This window comes from Mobula hypostoma, chromosome 1 (assembly GCF_963921235.1).
Source record: "Mobula hypostoma chromosome 1, sMobHyp1.1, whole genome shotgun sequence".
NCBI classification, from domain to species: Eukaryota; Metazoa; Chordata; class Chondrichthyes; order Myliobatiformes; family Myliobatidae; genus Mobula; species Mobula hypostoma.
In genome coordinates this window covers 55,358,220-55,380,475 of record NC_086097.1, presented here as the reverse complement: position 1 = coordinate 55,380,475, position 22,256 = coordinate 55,358,220, and the positions used below count along the sequence as shown (strand labels likewise).

Below are 22,256 nucleotides of genomic sequence, written 5' to 3'. Positions count from 1 at the left end.
ATCGGCATTCATGGATGACCTCACAGTCACCACAGAATCAGTCCCAGGCTGCCGGGGGATTCTGCAGGGGCTCGAAAAGCTGGTGGAGTGGGCCCGGATGCGTTTCAAACCAGCCAAATCAAAATTGACGGTGCTGAGGAAAGGGAAGGTGGAGAACAAGTTCTGGTTCAGCATCCAGGCACAGCCATCCCATCCATTACAGAAAAGCCAGTCAAGAGCTTAGGCAAGGTTTTTGACAGCTCTTTAAGGGACACGACATCCACTCAGGTGACCTGCACCGAGTTGGATGGCTGGCTGAAATCTGTGGACAAGTCTGGCCTACCTGGGAAGTTTAAAACCTGGGTGTATCAGCATGGCAATTCTTCCCAGAATCCTGTGGCCCCTCCTCGTCTATGCAGTTCCGATCTCGACAGTCGAAACCTTAGAGAGGAGGGTTAGCAACCACTTCAGGAGATGGCTGGGGCTGCCAAAGAGCCTGAGCAGCATCGCACTCTATGGACACCACAACAAACTGCAACTGCCCTTCAAATCCTTGGAGGAAGAATTCAAGGTAACAAGAGCCAGAGAAGTGCTACAGTATAGGGACTCAAGTGACCCGAAGGTGGCTAGAGCAGGGATCCAAGTGAGGACTGGCAGGAAGTGGAGGGCAGAGGAAGCTGTTCAGGAAGCAGAGGCAAGGCTGCGTCACAGGAGGCTGGTGGGAGTGGTCACTCAAGGCTGAGCTGGGCTAGGATCCTTTCCAACTCCCCAAATGGACACCAGAGGGAAGGAAAGGCACCATCTAGTTCAGGAGGAGGTGAGAGCAGTAGAGAAGGAGACAAGAACCTGGGAATGAAGCAACAGGGAGCTTGGACAACGTGGGAGAATGCGGTTGAGAGGAAAGTGACCTGGGCTGATCTTTGGAAAGCCGAACCACACTGCATCCAATTTCTCATCCAGACAGTGTACAATGTGCTTCCAAGCCCATCAAACTGGCAGAGTCATCTGCGTGCCCACTGTGCTCCAAGCGAGGAACCCTGGAGCACATCCTCAGCGGCTGTGCAAGGGCACTTGGTGAGGGACGGTACAGGTGGAAGCATGATCAGGTCCTGAAGACCATCGCTGAAGCCATCGGCGCAGGAGTTGAGTGGGCGAAGCAGTCCCAACCCTCCAAGCAGACCATTGCCTTTGTCAGAGCTGGGGAGCAGCCAATACCTGCCAAAAGAACATCTGCAGGCATTCTGACCTCTGCAAGGGACTGGCAGCTGTTGGTGGACCTCGAACAGCAGCTGAAGTTCCCCAACCATATCGCAGCCACCACCCTGCGACCAGACATTGTCCTAGTGTCTGAGTCGACTAAGCAAGTGGTGCTGCTGGAGCTGACAGACCCATAGGAAGATAGCTTGGAACAGGCCTTTGAAAGGAAGCTCTCCAAGTATGCAGGACTGGTCAGCAACTGTCAGCAGGCTGGATGGAGAGCGAGGTGTCTCCCAGTGGAGGTTGGTTGTAGGGGATTCGCAGCCCGTTCCTTAGCCAGAGCCTTCAGCATTTTGGGCATCGAGGGAGAGAGGAAGAGGAGAGCCATCCGCAGTACCACCGATGCGGCAGAGAGGGCCTCAAGATGGCTGTGGCTCAAAAGAGGGGAGCCATGCGGTCATAAGTAGCTAGCTACTTGGACACAATCTGGGGTCTGATCAGCCCCAGCTGGGTCACCTGGAGGAGGGTGTATGATGTTGAAAGACCCGAAACACCCGGTAATTCCAGGAACATCACTGAAGATGTGTCCAGAGGCATCGGTAGATGTATGTACACAGCTGGAGTTTGTGAACCCTTGATTAGTGTAGATTGGAAGCTGGATATTTTGCATTATAATGGTGACCATGTTGGCAGTGAAGAACTTTGGAATGCCACAGATTGCCAACAATAATACATAAAAGTATATTCCTTCTCCATTTGGCATTTTTCAATTCATAAGTTAGAAATGTTGGACCACATTCATGACTATTGACACTTGATAAAAGAAAAAGTGGCTGTAGGATGTCAATACAGAAAGAACAACTCATTTTCAGTGTGTAAAATTCAGCATCAATTATTTATGGATAATCGCTTCTGAGCAGCAGGTATATCAGGTATAATCGGGTACAGTGTCTAATTGAGCAAGCCTAACTCTAATAATAGATGGGAACAAGTCATGTTCTGTTCAGTTCCAATAATATTTCATTCTACATGGGAAGCTGATAGTGCAGCAAGTTGCAAGAGTTATCATGCTAATGCATTAAGCCTAATTTTGATTCCTACCTCTCATTAATATCTGCTGCTGAAGCACGTTGAAACAGTGTGTGGGGGGTGAGGGGAAAGAGGGGAAATCAAACTGCTCTCAAGCCTCCTGAGAAAAGCCCCCAACAGTTCAATCAAACTCAGATAGCAGGAAAATGTATGATTGTGGCAGGAGTGAGCAGGGGTGAGCTCCATTATGGGGAGGACTAAGGTACCTTTGAGAAAACTAGAATTGTACTCCTGCTTTTTCCTAGCCCAAGGAAAGCACCTGAACAGTTAAAATTAAACAATCTCACCTGGATATCTGATAGCTAAGATACGGCCCATTACCTGTTTTATGAGTAGGCTGGACACTATCCAGACGTCCGTTGGGTAAAATGGTCTGGATATAATGCATGTTAACGAAATGGAAATCAATGTTAAAACTGAAACCCAGTCCAAGTGCTAAAGTGCCCATTTATGCTCATTTCAACCACATCTAATTTGAAGTGGTAGGTTGTGTAATAGTCTGAAATGAGTGGTACCAAAGTGGCAACTTAACTCTCTTCAATTTTTTTTAACTAATTGAGGTCAATAGAAGTAGAAATTGGGAGAGGTAAAGCTGTCATCTACTTAACACTATTGTCAAAACCTATTTTTGAAGTTGCAGTTTTTGATATTTACTGTGGGTTATTCTGATGACAAAGTTACATTGAAAAGATACATTGTAGACATGTGTTCTGTTCTTGAAAAGAATCATGAATTCAACTTTAAGACATGTAAAATTACACCCATTCATTCAAGGAGCTATCATGCACTCCATTGTTTAAAAGTGGTAAACAAAATGTTAATTTACAGCAAAGGGTTTCAATGCTCTCAAAATTCTTTGATGTACAGGTATTATGCAACTATTTTTGCAGATTCTGAGCAAGTACTAAATCACACTACACTAAATTTTAAAGACTGTTCTTCAATTTCGATCAGCACCAACATTTCCCACTATGAAAATGCCTTTCATGCAGAAAAAAATACCTAGGATCTACAATGAAACACAATCATATAAAAACAGACTGCGCCAAAGCAGGGAGATTGACAAGTAAGTATAAACTTGTCAAAGAGGTGGCTTTAAAGAATCTTAAAAAAAAAGGCAGGAGAGATGGAAGAGAGGAGAGATTCCAACTCACAGGTAATGGAGTAATCTAGGTTTATGGAATGTTTTTGTAGTAGTTTTACTCTGTTCCTGTGCATCAAGCTGAACTTTGAGGTTTGACAGATGGAACAATGTGAAACCTCTTGAAATCAGATCACTCACTACTCCACAAACACGATCAGATTTCACAGAGGAAAAGCTCCACATCTTGTATGTGTTATGCAATTTTAAAATGGGGAATATGCACAATGCATCTTGATTTGTTTACTTTACTGATGCATTATCTAAATAGGTTTGCAAAAATTGCTCTTTCTGGGGGAAAAAAATGCATTTCCTATACGTGTTCTTCAGCTCAATTTTACCGGAAACTGGAGCTGTCTAATAACTTTCAACAAATTATACTTTGTCCTAGCTAAGGAACTCAACAAACCCTGGTTTTTATTTTTCACCAAATCCATAATCTACACACCAATCCATGGAAACTATTTCAATGAGAACTCTTCAAAATGACTTAGAGCCCTTACTACTAATGCTACATACCCTTAACCAACAACATCTATATCTTACAAAAGAATTCCCTAGTTTTTCAAAACCCATTGAACAGCAACACAACTAAAAATATCAGAGATCCTTTTGAACCAAGGGTCATTTCAGAGGGAACATCACTGGTGGGCCTGGAGTTACATATAAACTGAACCAGCGAAGGACAATAGATTTCCTCCCCTGAAGGTCATCAGTAAACATCTTTAACAATCCAGTAAGTTTCATGTTCATTCTAAGCAAGGCTTCCCCCCACCCCCCCCAGTTAATTGTGGGTTACGTAATTAACTGAATTATAAACTCTACAGTTTTGTAGAATCACATTTCTAGATTATTGGCCCAGGCCTCGTGTTTACAGATCTGGTATTTTAAGTACAGGACCAACTTCATATCCAAGGCGAATTTCATACTGGCTCTAATTATATCATAGACTCCTGACCAAAACAGCTTACTCGCTGAAACAAAAGTTGTGTTTCATGTGATTGAAGATAAATTCCACGTAACTTATTGGATAGGAAATTGAAGATAAAAGCCATTATTATAGGCTTTTAAAATCTGCTCTACCCTGATATTAAAACTGCGATTTCAAGTAACAGTACATTTTCTTTTTGCATATTAATATATTGAGTGTGTTACATAGAGCCGTGTGGGCACGTGGCCAAGTGGTTAAGGCATTGGACTAGCGACCTGAAGGTCATGAGTTCGAGCCCCAACCGAGGGAACGTGTTGTGTCCTTGAGCAAGGCACTTAATCACACATTGCTCTGCGACGACACTGGTGCCAAGCTGTATGGGTCCTAATGCCCTTCCCTTGGACAATATTGGTGTCATGGACAGGGGAGACTTGCAGCATGGGCAACTGCTGGTCTGCACCCTGGAGAGTGAAGACTTTCCAGGTGCAGATCCATGGTCTTGCAAAACTAACAGATGCCTTTCATACATAGAGCCATCCATAACTATATGTGAAAATAAACACAGAAATTATTCTATTTTTAGACAAAAATTTGCCTTTGAAGCTCATTGTGCAAGCTTACAGCCCCTGAGCTCAAGTTTCATTTCTACAGGGGGATGCAGCCGAACTGTGGAGAGTCAGTCAGTGTACAGAGAGCTGTCAAGGTGGAGACAGAAGCCTTGCCAGGGCTCTGAGAGTGAAATGTGGTTGGAGAATTAGTAGAGGTAAGAAGAGCAACAGCAAGGAACTAGCAACTTGGGAACAGGGAAAAGGTTGAGGCCCACGTTTAAAACATTTTAAAAGAGACATTTTGGCAAAAGAGACAAATACATTGTTTCATATTTGTAGCAATATGGTCTATTATTAAACAACTGAGGAGAACAGAGAGCCACTCAAATGCCACTTGAATGTGGACATGAAAGGGGTATTTTGGCATTCAATTTAAAGCCAGATAAGATCATTGGGTTCAATGGGAATTGCTATTTATGATAAACTCCTCATTCTTATTGAAGAGGATAAAAAATTTAACATATCAAGAACTGGTTAAAATTAAATAGAGGCACTTTGCAGAAAAGAATAACCTCTTAAAATAATAGGAACTTCACATGCAAGCAATGTGATTGGGATTTGTTAAAGCACAGATCAGGGAAATTTTTCTGTGATACTTTTTTCTGCCTTCACCAACCATCACGGGGCAATTTCACAGATTCGTCATGACTACATGCAGCTGCATCCTGTTATGCTACCCATTAACCCCTAACGATAAAGCACACATAAATTAAAGCTGTACTTAGATGGAACTTTTGACCCATGTTTCTGATTGACTGCACAATTTAAATCAACCAAAATGCCGCTATTGATTAAACTGCTTGTTCATAAAGGCAAGATAATGGGCATTATATATGACTTGTTTATTCATGTTCATCTCTATGGAACCTTCTACTAAAGAGCTGTATTATGAAGCTTTGGTCAATTGTTTTCTATTCAAAAATCTTACCTGAGCAAACTAGTGAGCTGCCTTGTGGGAAAAAAATAATTTAAAATAACTTTGGGGAAATAGGATTTCTCTTTTAGAATGAAAGAGGATTGTAATAGTATTTCAAAGTTCAATGAATATTTATAACAAAGGTTTGTTCATGTTACCATCCACTACCTTGAAATTCAATTTTTGCAGGCATCTACAAGAGAAAAAAATACAATAGAATTTTATGAAAAACTATATATAAACCAAGATGGACAAACAACCAATGTGCAAAAGACAAATTGTGCCAATAATAATAATAATAATACTGAAAACATGAGTTGTAAGGAGTCCTTGAAAGTGAGCCTGTAGGTCATAAAACCTTTTCACAGCCATAGTGAAAGAAGTTATCCACATCAGTTCAAGAAGAGGGCATGGACTGGATAGCAGGGGCCTTTGATACTACTTTCTTATGGCAGTGTTCCACGTCACTGTACTGAAGAGTGGGGAGGGTTTTGCCTGTGATGGACTGAGCTGAACCCACCACTTTCTGTAGACTTTTCTGTTCCTGGGCTTTGGTATCTCTGTAGGATACTCTCCACTGTGCATCTATATAAATTTGTCAAAGTTTTTGGTGACACTTCAATCTATGCAAACTTTTAAGAAAGTCAAAGCACTGCCATGCCTCTAATTTCTATATCATAATTATATAAGAAAATGAGTACTCCAACAATAAAATCCTCTACAGGGGATTACAAAATTTGATTAAGTACATCACACCTTCAAGAGGAAGCACTCCCTCCCTACACGCCCACCTGTTTCAAAACCTACATAAAAAATTTCTTTCCTAACCACACACAAAATGAGACAGGAAGTGGCAAAACATTGAAAATTTGGAAAGTTTTACTGCTTATTTACTGTTTTAAATGACAATGTGAGAGATATGCATTTTCAATTTTCTAAAATTTTACATAAATAATACTTCTAAATGAAGATGCCCGTGAAGCACACCAGAGATATTCTACCAACTGTTTGAAAAGTCAAATATTTTTAAATAGTAAATCGAATGGCAAGATCTATGCAATAAATATCTATTTATTTATTTAAAGGCTTCAGTGTATAGGTGGCTTGCAATCTTAGCCCTGGGACAATGGGAAGCGATCTCGAGGACAGATCCTCTGTGGGCAAAGCGAGACTAAGTGCTTTTATGGAGCGAGAAACAGGCTTCTGCTCTTATTACCTCATAAATATACAAGAACCACATGCAGTTCCTCTTGTATATCTACAGTCCAGCAATCAGGCCAATTTACCCACGTTCACCTTAAGGTTGCAGTCTCCTTTTTTTTTAAAAAAAGTTATCTATTTATGAGGTAATTATTGCACACTTGTTTTCTAACAAATAAATTAACCAAAATACTATATTAAAAAAATTTAAACGCAAACAACAGGAATTCTGCAGATGCTGGAAATTCAAGCAACACACATCAAAGTTGCTGGTGAACGCAGCAGGCCAGGCAGCATCTATAGGAAGAGGCGCAGTCGACGTTTCAGGCCGAGACCCTTTGTCAGGACAGGGGTCTCGGCCTGAAACGTCGACTGCGCCTCTTCCTATAGATGCTGCCTGGCCTGCTGCGTTCACCAGCAACTTTGATGTGTGTTGCTTATATTAAAAAAATTGCAAGCATTCATATACCACAATTTTCAGTACTTTAAATTTTACTTTAATCAGAATGACACCAACTTATATGCCACACACATTTCACGAGTAATTAACCAGAGGGATTTTTACATGGATTCAAACACCACAATGTACAATGGTGAGATGTTCTTAATCCACGGCTTTTCCCCATAACTTGTATCACAATGTCCATATTAAGCTTCTCTCAGTATGTAAAACCTGGACTCTGGAAGTATGCCAGTCCGAAACATTCAATCTTGAGCTAGTCCTGGACTCGAAGATCAGCAAATTTTACACAAACCAGAGGGTGCCTTTCAGTGAATGGATGATCTTCCAGCAGCAGTGAATAGTTGCTGTTGCATGTACACCTTGGTTGAGAATGGTAGAGCACAGGGTCCCTTGTTACACAGCTGTTTGGGGTGCATCTCAGCAAAGACTGCTGCTCTTTTTCCTGACCACTTTTAGCAGTTTCCATTCCAGGAAGTGAATGGTGGTCTCATCACATCTACAAGTCCCTCAAGGCTGTAATACTTCCTCCCACCCCCCACAGGGACTGAAGACAATTTGTGGAGACCACTGTGTGATTGATTTGTGGTCAAAGATGTTCTTTGACAAAAAAAATTCTACATGGGAAAGTTGGAGCTACATGGCTCACTGAATGAAACCATCCACAGCAACACAACCAGAACGATCTTTGTCTACACCAGGAACAGGTGGAACCGCAACATGCGGGGACACCTTTTGTTTGGATACCCAGAGCCTAAATGCAGCATGATGCAGCAAAACACCAAAGGTAACCATCAGGCTGAAGAGCATGTTGGGTGAATTTGTCCTCCAACTTGCTCTACAGAAATGTACGTCACATCTCAGTGGACACAATCCATCGTCAATCTCCAGATAAAATATAAGCTGACTCAGATGGGTACAGGATCCAGGTACAGGCCAAACTCATCGCTCACTCAGCAGGACTGTACCGGAAAATCAAATACTTTTGCACCTTTGAGAGAGATCATTGCTCCCACCAACCTAGTTTCTACTTAACTTTGTCTATATGTTGGCACATGCCTGGCCTCGCTCATACACGTTCCCTGCACTTTATGGTAGTTGGACATGGGAATGAAGACAAAGCCAGCCCCACTTCCAATTTAAACACCTTGCACTTAACTGTAAACCCAGGGCTAGTCTGAACTGGTTTTCGATGCTCACCAAGAGCAGAGATCAGTTGATCTCTGCAGAAGACAGTGATCCAAGTACCTCCACTCTCACATCTACATCTTTCCTGATGGATTCTACATGATACTTGATCTGATGCATAAGCATGGGAGTGGGAGCAAAGTTCTGGTGATAAGACATTTGGTCAAATGTCTTCAGCATTCTGCTTGAGAACTATCCATCAGAAATCACTGTTTTATTTCCCTGCAGGTCCTCAAAGATTAAGCAGATGCTTATCATCCTTGCAAATCAGTCTGATCTGACTTTTGATCAGAGGTGTTTCCCATGTAGACTTTCCTATGGAGTAGCAGCATTCCTAATTGCCTTTGAGTTCTGATTTACTAAGCCCTTGCAGAAAGTAGGCAGCAAGAGTCAAGGTCATCAATATAGATACGGAGTTATGATTATGTCAAATAGAGTGTGGATGGCAGAATTTCCAGCCCACGGAACATTAATTCAATTGGTTGACTTCATACTGGGTTGATGTAAATAACAGAATTTTTAAATTTTCAAGCTGTTTTGGAGGGATTCCGTTTCAAAGAAAGATTGGCTTTATTTGTTACATGTAACAAAACGTGTCATTTTGCATCAATGACAAAACAGTCCGAGGATTGTGCTGGGGCAACTCGCAAGTGTCACCATGCTTCCAGTGCCAACACAGCATGCCCACAACTCACTAAGCCTAACCGTACTTCTTTGGAATGTGGAGGAAGCTGGAACACCCAGAGAAAACCCATACAGCCACAGGGACAGCATACTGCAAGGTATTAAAATAATTTCTGCAGATAATTAATTCAGACCAGTTATATCATCCTCCTATGGTTGTTATTGGGTTCCAATTGCATATTAAAAATACCTCCATTCTGTAAACTGCATGGTTTCTGGAGATCTAGCACTTAGGGCACTTAAGAAAGCAGATGACATTTGTATGGTCCTACCATGGCATTTACGCTAAGCAGGAAAATTAAAATCGGCCCAGCATATCCAAATTTTAATCACCTTCTTAATGCAATGTTTTCCATCAATTTTCTGTAGCATTTGGGTTTATTTTTAGTAATTTAAACATTTCAATAATTTATTTTCAGGCTGGACAACAAGTGAAGTTAAATCAGAAACCAATCTCAATATTTGTTTTAAAGTGGGTGACAATTAAAGTTAGTGGTACAATGGCCTGAGTGAGGAATTAGCTGTTCTGGAAACACAACAACAGAATTTTATTGAACTTTGAAAGATTTCTCTCCATCTTACTTTTAAAACATTCTATTATCTATGGAATAATTTTTTTTGGCAAAAAATGTGGACTACAATGCTGCACTTTCAACCAAGAATTTTAAAACCCATGGGATCAATAAAAAAATAAATTCAGTTTCTCCAAAGCAATTGTTAATCCCTTTTCTAAACTAAAGTTACAGGGTGAGCAAAAGTTCATGACTTAGTTAATAAAAGGCAGCTATTCCAGAGGAAAGGACTATAGAGGTCAATGTGATTGATCTATTTTCAGACTGATCACACTCCTTTGTTTTTTCAGTGTCCGTCAAGTATTGACAATGTAGGAAATAATCACCAAAGACAGTTAAAAGAAGCCTTTGATTGTAATGACAACCATGTGTTTGAAGCCAAAGGACCTACAGGCATTCCTCTGGTTTAAATTACTCAAAAAGTTCTCTTTGCCGGAGTACAATGTGAACTAAAGTGAGCAACAAGGTTTTATTCTCAAAGAAAGCCAATAAATAAAATGTGAATTTTCTTCTGAGAATTTCACAATTAGCACTGGGAATATGGGTAACAGTGCTTACATGATTGCTCAAATAGTGCAAGTAATAGATAATGCATGTTGACAAAAATGATGAAAAACTATTCATTTCCTTTCCATTCTATTTAGAATATGTTTGTTTTTGGGTCAGAATAAAACAAATCAGGTTAGGTTTCAACTGTTTACAAAGTGAGTTATTAATCCCATTTATATTAGTACCATTTACATCACTCCTGACTAAACCCAAATTGATTCCGATTCAGAAAAATCCAATTAAATACTCAAATTTGTTGCTGGTCAATACATATACAGTGGATTCTGGTTAATTGGGCTATCAGTAAATCGGCACAGCCATTTATTCGGGACAACTCTTAAAGAACAAAAGTTAAATCAAGAAAATAGCCAGGCCCTTCGTTTCTTCAGGGCACTATGCCACTTAATTGGGACAGGAGACTTTTGCCGAAGAGTTTCTAACTAGCATCAAGTCACATGCACTTGTGTATCTGTTAGACAACACAACATGCTTAGAGCAAACAATTTTTAAAAAACATCAGTTGTGTGTGTTTGTGTTCAGAAAGTAGCGATTATTGTCACTGTTAGTTGGTGAGAAAAAAGCAGCAAGACAATTCAGAACCGTTTTGTTCACCACTGTTTCAAGCATTCAGGCTTAGACACCAGAAACAGCAAGGAGTGAGAATGAAACAATCTCACTACTTCAACAACTTAGGAATTACCAAAGGTATCAACCATCATCTTGAACGTTACAATGAAAATGAAGATTTTGAGGATGCACTCATCATCTACACTAGGTGTCTATGCTGATTTTGTTCATTTACAATCAATCTTAAGAACACAGCAGCATAAACTGGATGAATTCCTCTATCAATAACTATTAAGGACTAACACAGATTTATAGTACTGGAGAATTGGTAGTGTTCTAATTGATTCTGTATTTCATTTAAATACAGTACATTAATTGTTACTCAGTTAAATGGTAGTTTGTCTTTTTTATACTTTAATTATTTACATGAAACTTCAGCTAATTAGGACAGCCACTTAATTGGGCCAAAATATACTGGTCCTGATGTGTCTGAATTAACCAGAATCTACTGTATAAGTATAGGCCCCAAACTAATACACCGCCACAGAAGACTACACAGATCAAGAACTTTATCTAAAGTCCAGTATTAAAGAAGCCATTAAGATGTTGAAAGGATGGAAATTTATTTTCAGTCAATTCTGTTGCATTACTGAAGTAAAAAAAACTGAACTTTGGAAAATAGGGTACAGCGTGCACAGGGTTCTACATTGTGCATTTGGCACCAGTAACCAAGGAAAAATACCATTCCCAAGTCATCAGTAATGGCAGGGCTGCATATGGTGACAATGCTGTTCCAAATCAAAGTAGGCAAGCTTGGGTAATATGACAATCAAACTAGGTGTTCAAGATTTTACAAATGACTGAAGTTGAAGTGACGTACATAATTCATCTGTATGAACCTTCCACCCTCTGAGTTCCTAGAAAAATATACTTTGCTTGGATGAGGATAGGCTCCCCCCCCCCACCTAGACCTTTTTAGTACAAATTAATGTTGTTAGCTACACAATCCACACTTTATTACCCACCCTGCATCCAACACACTTACTGACACTGAGTTGTCAATAGAGGTTCTGTGATGAAAGTGGGCAACTCACAGTGTCTATATGGTCACCGGAGAACACTGTTTTTTCTAAGCCATGTGAGTAACTGAAATGCTCCCACAAACATAGCCTTTGTTACGGCACAGCTGGAATTTTCTTAGAACTGGGCTGAGAAGTGGCAGATGAACTTCAACCCAGATATGCATGAAGTGGTTCATTTTCGTAGGTCCAATTTGAAGACAGAATATAATATAAATGGCAAAACTCTTGGCAGTGTGGAGATCTGAGAGATCTTGGGGTCCATGTCAATAGGACACTCAAAGCTGCTGCACAGGTTGACAGTTTTGTTAAGAAGGCGTATGGTGTGTTGCCATTGATCAACCTTGGGACTGAGTTCAAGACCCATGAGGTAATGTTACAGCTATACAAGACCTTGGTCAGACCCCACTTGGAGTACTGTGTTCAGTTCTGGTCACCTGAATACAGGAAGAATGTGGATAGTATAGAGAGAGTGCAAAGGAGATTTACAAGAATGTTACCTGGATGAGTACCTTATAAGAATAGGTTGAGTGTACTTGGCCTTTTCTCCTTGGAGCAATGGAGGACGAAAAGTGGCCTGATAGAGGTGTATAAGATGATGAGGGGCATTGATCGTGTGGATAGTCAGAGGCTTTTTCCCAGGGCTGAAATGGCCAACACAAGGGGGCATAGTTTTAAGGTGCTTGCAAAGGGATGTCAGGGGTAAGTTTTTCCACACAGAGTGGTGGGTGCGTGGAATGCACTGCCAGTGGCGGTGGTGAAAGCGGATACAATAGGGTCTTTTAAGAGCCACTTAGATAGGTACATGGAGCTTAGAAAAATAGAGGGCTACGCGCTAGGGAAATTCTGGGCAGTCTCTAGAGTAGGTTACATGGTCGGCACAACATTGTGGGCCAAAGGGCCTGTAATGTGCTGTAAATTTCTATGTTCTATGTAATGTTAATATAATTTTGAAATCTATGTTAATATAATCGTAATACCCTGCAATTAACCTGTTAATGAACCTAACTCATAAATTTTCTAAATAATACATGTATCAGAATCTTTATTTTGAAAAATTTAAATCTTCAACAGTTATATCGTTAGTGTTTCACGTTACTACACTGTTACAAATTGTAACAATAAACACAATAGAAGTTGGTAGTTCATTGTTAATAAACCGCCAGCCCACTGAACTCAGCTATTTATACGAACTACGACAAAATCGCTGCCTCAAAAATATCTAGGCATTACCATGAATTTATTGTTTCTGATAAAGTTAATGAGACTTTGGTTCAAATAAGACTTTCACCGATAGGTTGAACTACATGCTTAGAAACAAAGAATTTGAAAATCTGCCAATTCTTGTTGACATCACTGGAACATTTCAAGCTTCTAGTGCCGACGGGGAATGTGGATTCAGTCTTATGAATTCAATCAAATGCAATTCCAAAAACAGACTAGAAGTGGAACATTTCAATAATCTAATGAAGATTAAGACATATCTTTCATCTGGATCGAAATTAATCTGGACAGTGTTTATAGGCGCAAACACAGCAATGGATTTGTAATAAAGGCAGACGAGGAAAAGTTTACAAAACACGAAATTTTTTTCTTGTACTATATTTTATTATGCCCTTCAATTAATAAAATCAAGTGTGTAATTTTTCAATTTTCATTCTAAATATTCACAGTATGCATATTACAAAAAAAATTAAAGCATTTGGCATTTTTTTTTAAACTGGTATATCCCATCTTTGACACTATCAATGTGTTTTTGGGCTGACCGAATCTCCTATAAAATAGAGTCGATGACTGGTGCTAGATGCCCATTTGAGTTGGAAAGGAAAACTGAGCAGCATCAAATAAACTGGACCAAGAGATGGTCAAACAACTTATTTATCCATCAAATGCACCTGAATGATCAGTACTTTTTAAAATGTATGTTTGAAATATTTTAATATGTGAAAACTATTTTATTATTGAGCAATCTTTAGTCACATATGGAGCTTGTTCAGATTTTCTTGCAGATATCAAACTAATTTACAAATAAGATACATGTTGTATTTCTGAAAATATTCAAGAAAAACTTGAAAAGGATGAAGAATGCATCCTTTAGTGAGCATGTGAAATTAATAAAGTAACATATGCTTCATGTTTTGCCTATTAATAGTCTTCTGGCTTCTTGTATGGCAGACTAACTTTCTTTAAAGCAGCTGAATATTTCCAAGCAGCACAGGAGAGAACACATATAGAACAGTACAGCACAGAAATAGGCCTTCAGCCCATGATGTTGTATGGAACTAATTAAGCTAGCAATTAAATGTGTAATTAAACTAATCCCTTCTGCCTAAGCAATATCTATATCCAAAGTCAAGAAAAAGTCCCAAGTTGTGTTTATTGTCATATACACAAGTACATGCATGCGCAGGTGTGATGAAAAACTTACCTGCAGCAGCATCACAGGCATATAGCATCATATCAGCAGCATTCACACAAAAAAAACATAAATTATAAACTTTTATAATAAATGTTACAATTCGAATGAAAAAGTCTATTTTAATGCAAGGTGATCAAAGAGGTGCTGTTAAACTGTAGTGATTAGGGTTCTGCCAAATGTTTCAAGAACAAACATTGAAGGTTAGTAGCTGTTCTTGACCCTGGTATCATGACACTTCAAGTTTCTGTACCTTTTGTCTGATGGTAGCTGCAAGAAGATGGCATGGCAGGATGACGGGTATTTTGATGATAGATGCCTTCTTAAGGCAGTGCTTTCTGTAGATAACACCGACGGTGGGGACAGATATGCCCATGATGTATTCTTGCATTCCTGCACATTTATTTTACCATACTAAACCACACTGATCCATGATGCCATCTGTCAAGCTGCTTTCGGCAGCACATTTGCAGTGGTTCCTCCACTGTCTGAACGTTCACGTGCCCATCTAAGAGCATCTTGAATGCCCACCATATGCGCCTGCACCACCACCCTGGCAGTGCATGTGGTAACCAATTTAAACATCTACAAAGCGCAACATTGAAGATAAGATTTTATTGCCATTGTGCATTTCTGCTGGAAGGCAGCAGGCTAGAAATTAGTTCACATAACTTTCAAAAACGAACAGTGATGTACAAATGAAAATTGGCTTGACTTGGAATACAGCAATTCTCAAAAGTTCAAAGCAAACTCAATATTCAAGAACATACAGTATTTGTCACCACAAAATACCTTGAGATTCAGTTTCTTGTAGGCATTCACATGAGAACAGGGAATTACATTAGGGTCAATGAAAAATTACACACAAAGAAATAATGACAAACAACCAACGTGCAAAAGACGGGACAAACTGTGTAAACACAAAAAAATGATCACCGATTCAGGACAGGACAAAGACTGAAAAACCACTATCGATCATGACTTACTACCTGAACTTGTTACAACAGTTTGTGAGTATAACCTTTTGAGCTTTCCTAGACTTCAAAAATATTTTACTACACACTAAAGTGATACAATTATATTTATAGATTTTCTGAACAGGCTTTCAGATATGTTATTAATGGCAAACTGACATTTTAAAGTTAGAAACAAAATCTGCAGATGCTGGAAATCCAAGCAGCACACACAAAATGCTGGAGGAACGCAACAGGCCAGCCAGCATCTATGGAAAAAGAGTACAGTCAACGTTTTGGGCCAAGACCCTTCAGCAGGACTTGGCCTGAAATGTCAACTGTACTCTTTTCCACAGATGCTGCCTGGCCTTCTGAGTTCCTCCAGCATTTTGTGTGTGTTATTTTAAGTTTAGAAATGTGTTCATATCTTTTAAATAAAATTACTGATTGAGGTGGGAAAATTAGCAACAGCTAAAAGCCATCTAAGTAGCACAAAGACAGTAGAGGTTGCGAATAAAAAGGTTGGGGAGGGGAAGGATTGCAACCTTGAAGAGATGGGTAAAGCCACGTGAGGGGAAGGTAGGTGGGTGGGGGTGGTGAAAGGAAGTGAGAAAAGGTAAAGGCTGAAGAAGGAATCTGATAGGAAAGGAGAGTGGATCATGTGCGAAAGGGATGAAGAGCACCAGAGGGAGATGACGGATAAGAGATAGGAGGGGAGACAGAATTGATGTTCATACCATCACATAGGAGGCTACCCAGATGGAATATGAGGTGCTCCTCCAAACTGAGAGTGGGCTTGGCATGGCAGTAAAGGAGGCCATAGATTGGCATATCAGAATGGGAATGGGAATTGAACTAAAATGGTCGGCCACTGGGAACTCCTTCCTATTGTGGACAGAGCAAAGCTGCTTGACTAAACAGTCCCCCAATCTACATCGCCTCACTGATGGGGAGGAGTCTCTTCAGTAGATGACCCCAAAAGACTTACAGGTGAAGTGTTGCTCACTTGGATGGACTATTTGGGGCCCTAAATGGTGGTGAGGGAGGAGGTAAATGGCCAGGTGTAGCACTTGTGCCACTTGCAGGAACAAGTGCCAGGAGGGAGACCAGTAGGGAGGGACAAATGGACACAGGAATCGCAGAGAGTCGGGGGAGAGGGAGATAAAGATACATTTGGTAGTAGGATCCCGTTGAAGATGGCGGAAGTTGCAGGGAACTATGTGTAGGAAGTGGAGGCTCATTGGGTGGTAGGTAAGGATAAAAGTAACTCTGTTGCTATTATGGCAGCAGAAAGATGGGGTGAGTGCAGATTTCTGAGAAGTGGAGGAGATGCAGGTGAGGGCAGCATCAATGATGGAGGAAGGGAAACCGTGTTCTTTGAAGGACGAACACATCTCAGATGTTCTGGAAAGGAAAGCCTCATCCTAAGAACAGATGCAGTGGAGATGGAGGAACTGAGAAAAGGGAATGGCATTTTTACAAGTGACAGGGTGGGAAGAGGTACAGCCAAGATTGCTCTGAGATTTTAGTAGGCTTATAAAAGATATCAGTAGACAGTCTGTCTTTAGAGATTTAGAGAGAGAGAGATCAAGAAAGAGGAGAGAGGTGTCAGAAATGGACGGTTAATTTAAGGGCAAGTTGGAAGTTGGAGGCAAAGTTGATGAAATTAACAAGCTCAGCATGGGTGGATGAAGCAGCACCAATGTATCTATCAATGTAGTGCAGAAAGATTTGGGGAGCATTACCAATGTGACCTTGGAACATGGACTGTTGCATAAAAGACCGACATAACTGGGACACAAGGACATGCCCCATGGCTACACCTTGAGTTTGGAGAAAGCGAGAGGAGCCGAAAGAGATATTGCTGATTGCGAGAACCAATTTTCCCAGGCAGAGGTGAAGGGTTGTTCAGAAGATATGGTTAGGTCTGTTGTCTAGAAAGAAGATGAAAGCTTTAAGGCCTTCTTGATAAGGGATAGAAGTGTATAAGGACTGTATATCCATGGTGAAAGTAAGGCAAACAGGGCCAGGAAATGGAAAGTTTTTGAAGAAGTTAAGAACATGTGAAGTATCATGAATGTAGGAGTGAAGGGGCTACATCAAGGGCAAGGGGGAGGGGGTGTAAAATGGCGTTGAGGTATATACCAAAGGGGATAAAATGGAGTTCAGGTATTTCTACTCTGGATTTCCAGCATCTGCAGAATCTCTTTTACCTAAGTATTTTGATTTTTTGAACATAAAATTACTGTATTCTCCTAAATCCTAAATGCCATACCACCTAACTTCTTCTCCTACTACCTTGTTTGATCTCCAAGATTATGTTGTTCTTCATTGCTAATTTTCTAATATTACCATAACACAGAGCCAACACTGACAGCTATACAGAAGAAGCCATAGTTAACAAAGGAAGCAGAAAGTGATCACAGCACAAATTCTGAAGTGCCATTACATCAGGAACAATTTCTGCAGAAACTGAGGTAATGAAAGAAATACAGACCAATCATGTGACTTCTGTCAAAAATTGCATTACTGCAAAAAGTCAACATTATTATAGGAACATGAAAGAATTTCTTGATTATGCTCTTGTAAATAAAACACATTAGCCATGTGTTCCAGAAACATCTCTTTGAGGAGATCCTACAACGTGTTAACTGATTGACATCAGCTTTGTACCAGAACATCAAGGATAAGCTTTGCTCACACATCTTAGAGGTATTTCCTTCTCATGGACGAGCAAAAGTGCCATTACATGTTCTGGGGCTTACAATACAATCTCTTCGACATAGATTCACGATTTGCATATCAGAAGGCTTGAGTAATGAGCTATGAAATATTTCAGATGACCTCAGTTTCCACATCAACCATAAAACAAGTGTTGTCCCACAACATTCACCCTGATACATGAAGTGAGAACTTACTCCCAGTGGGCTTTGAAATTATTTTAATTTCATTGTAGTACACCTAAAAAGTATATATGTAAAACCAAACAGTTCTGTGACAGACAGACGGCAGAGTGGTACTGTCAATATAGCAGCTGACTCATAACTCCAGTGACTTGAGGTCCATCCTAATCTCTGGTGCTGTCAATATGGAATGTGCATATTCTCTTTGTGACTGCGTGGCTTCTCCTGGATTATCTCGTTTCCTCACACATCCCAAAGACTAGTTCATTGACCACTGTAATTTGCCTGGTGTGCAAGTGAGTGACAGAGTCTGGACAGAGGTGATAGGATGTAGGGAGAATAATTTACAGGAAAAATTAGCGGGCGATGAGATAGCTCTGAGCTGACACAGACCCAAAAGGGAATAAGGAAATAATGTACAATTATAAAGCTCCTTTCCTTTCTTTATGTGATCTTTAATTTTTAAGCCACAACACCGCTGTTTCAATTTTCATCCAATTCCACAAAAAGTGATCAAAACAAAAATCAGATTTTGAACCAAAGTATTTCGAGCTTGGAACATCAGTAATATGATATGGCATGATCCACCTACAATATTTAATACTGTGCTTTGGAAACCAAGTATTCCCTGCCAATTGTTTGCATGAAAGCAAAATAGAGTTCAATCAGGTCTTTTGTATAGTACATCCAAAGCTGAAGCAGTGATACAAAATTAAAGCTATTCTAATCTAATCAAAAGATCCTTTTATTAGCATTCCTGTCAAATTCCCAGCATTTTCAAAACCACCCCTCACCTCCTACAGTGAAATTGTTGCAACATGACACCGCTTCCCTGGAAGTTTAAAGCTAGTAGTAATTATTAAACCTTGACTAAAGTACACCAACTTATCAAAAATATGCACTAGTTAAGCCAAGAAGGATCAGAAGTGAAAGCCACCAAAAAGTGAACATTTGCAGAGGTTCATTAAGAATTAATTGCAGTCATGTTTTGATTAATACTCTGCATCATTCAAATATTGAAACTACTTAATTACACTGGTCTCATTATGTGATGCAATGCATCTATTTGTCACAGATGCACTAATACAACAGGACAACCAATAGAAACAGAGAAGCTTGCACGCAGAATTCCTTGCCCAACAATTTCATACCAGCTGCATTAAATTAACCATCAAGATACTGTTTTTAGGAATGGACTGAATGTTAAGGATTTTTTTCCAATTTCACAAAGGAAGAGTATCAGTTTGTCAGCATGAACATCCAAATGTCCTTGACGTCTCAAAGATGTTTAAAAATTACTTATACGGTCGATTCTATTTAATTGGGACAGTACAGTGGATTCCAGTAATTGGGACACATTGGGACCAATACACTTTTGCCCAATTATGTAGCTGCCCCAATCAGCTGAGATTTCATGGAAATAATTAAAATATAAAAAGACAAACTAATTTTAACTAACAAATTATTTATTTGTTAATAGTTATCGATGGAGGAATTCATCCCACATACGCTGCCATCTTCTTTTGATTGAGTGCAAGTAAACAAAATCAGCACCAACACCCAGTGCAGATAATGGACTGCCTTTGTACAACACCTTTAACGCTTGCAGCCTCAAAATCTTCATTTCCATTGTAACATTCAAAATGATTGTCGATACCTTCAAATTCTTCATAGTTCCTAACTTGCTGAAGTAGTGAAATCACTTAATTTTCATTCCCAGCCATTTTCACATCTCCAAGCCTGAAAGCATGAATCTGCAGTGAGCAAAACAGTTCTAAACTGTCTTACTGCTTACTTCTCGCCAAAAGTCAGTGACAAAAATCACTGCTTTTTGAGTGGCGCGCACACACACACACACACACGATGCTATTTAAAAACTTCACTTTAAGCAAGATGTAGTGTCTAATGTCATACAAATGCATGCAAATGATGTGACTGACGCTAGTTAGAAATTGTTTGGCAACAATCTCCTGCCCCAATTAGGTGGAATAATGTCCCAAATAAACAAAGGGAATCCCGACTATTTTCTTGACTTAGTTTTTGTTCTTTAAGAGTTGTCGCAAATAAGCAGCTGCCCTGAATAATTGACGGCCCAATTAACTGGAATCCACTCTATATTTGGAATTGGGCCAATGTTAGCAAGTATAATAAGAAAATACTACTGAACAAATGTAAAAGGCAAGTACAGGGACCATATTACACATCTTTTTAAACATAAATTTCAGATTTTATAAATCAGCACCCAGCTGATGCATAACACAAGTACAAACCTTTTATAAATTCAGTGAACCAACTCTTATATGTTTGACAATGGTTGATAACAGTGGGAGTTTAGCAAATTCATTTGATATACTGGTGGTAGATACATTTACAGATTTGCATACAAATAGTCATTCTCCCAGTCACCGCCAGTGTTCATATATGAAATGTTATGAAATATATATATGAAGTTCTTCATGCCATGTCACAGTAGATGATGTTATTACAGATATAGCTTTTGTCTTTCAATTTTGTACCCTATCTCAATCCATTTTATTTATTTTCCTCTTCCCAACTTATGAGCTTGTGACATTACCATAACCCTGCCAGTGCTGTTATGAACTTCAGTATTGTATGTTGGAGCAGCTTGTGATGTGTTAGTAAAATGGAGGAACACAGCGATCTGAGGGCCAGTCCATAGGTGCCTCAAAGTTGCCACACAAGTTGATAGGGTTGTTAGGAAGACATGTGGCTTGTTGGCCTTCATTAATGGGGGATTGAGTTCATGAGCCACGAGGTAATATTGCAGCTCTATAAAACTCTTAGTAGACCACACTTGGGTTCACTTCCGGTTGGCTCATTATATGAAGGATCTGGAAACATTAGAGAGGGGGCAGAGGAGATTTACCAAGATGCTGTGTCGAGAATGTGTGTTACGAGGGAAGGTTGAGTGAGATAGGGATTTTCTCTTTGGAGTGAAGGAGGATAAGACAGAAATTGAAGAAGGTGTATAAGATGATAGAGGCATGAATAGAGTGGACAGACAGTGCCCTTTTCCCAGGGCAGGAAGAGCTAATTCGAGAGGACATGCTTTTAAGGTGATTGAGGGACAGTATACAGGTTTCCCCTGCCATCCGAAGATAGAGCGTTCCTATGAAACAGTTCGTAAGCCAGAATGTCGTAAAGCAAAGTAGTAATTACCATTTATTTATATGGGAAAAATTTGAGAGTGTTCGCAGACCCAAAAATAACCTACCAAATCATGCCAAATAACACATAAAACCCAAAATAACAGTAACATATAAAAAGCAGGAATGATATGATAAATACACAGCTTATATAAAATAGAAATACTTCTCTACAATCATTGCCTGCACTGTTCTCTGTAGCAAAAATCTCACACAAGTGCTCTCGGCAGAAACACTCTCTCCAGTAACCTTTAAGCTATGAAGCTGCCAAATCATACCAAATTACACAAAAAAATACACAGCCTATATAAAGTAGAAATAACATATGTACAGTGTAGTATCACTTACGGGAATCGGGAAGACAGCGCCGAGCACACTGATGATGGTGTTAGGCTGAGTCATCGGAGGTTGGGGTGGTGCAGTGGTCCCCACCCTCCAGGCCACCGACCAATACCGATCCGCGAAGAATGCAGCAGTACAGCGGAAGCTGGGACACACCCAGCACATCTTTAAGAAAAAAGCCGAAATAAACGAGCTAATTAATTAGGTGCCACCCAGCACGTAAATGTCAGCCCAGATCAGAGACGACGCAATCGGCAATCGACATTTAGGTGCAGGGCGGCACCTAATTAATTATCTTGTTTATTTCGGCTTTTT

At 39.9% G+C, this 22,256-nt stretch overlaps 1 protein-coding gene across 2 annotated transcripts in view; it reads right to left on the bottom strand.

Annotated features, from left to right (window-relative positions):
- The window catches only part of LOC134347148 (E3 ubiquitin-protein ligase pellino homolog 2), a 145,186-nt gene that overhangs the window by 100,593 nt on the left and 22,337 nt on the right, over positions 1-22,256 (bottom strand). Inside the window, exon 1 of one of the 2 annotated variants that reach the window (XM_063049350.1) lies at positions 21,948-22,056. The exons of the other annotated variant lie outside the window; for it this stretch is intronic. The gene's annotated coding sequence lies outside the window, so the exon portion shown is untranslated. Of the gene's footprint in view, positions 1-21,947; positions 22,057-22,256 lie in introns of those variants that run through there. 2 annotated transcript variants of the gene reach the window in all.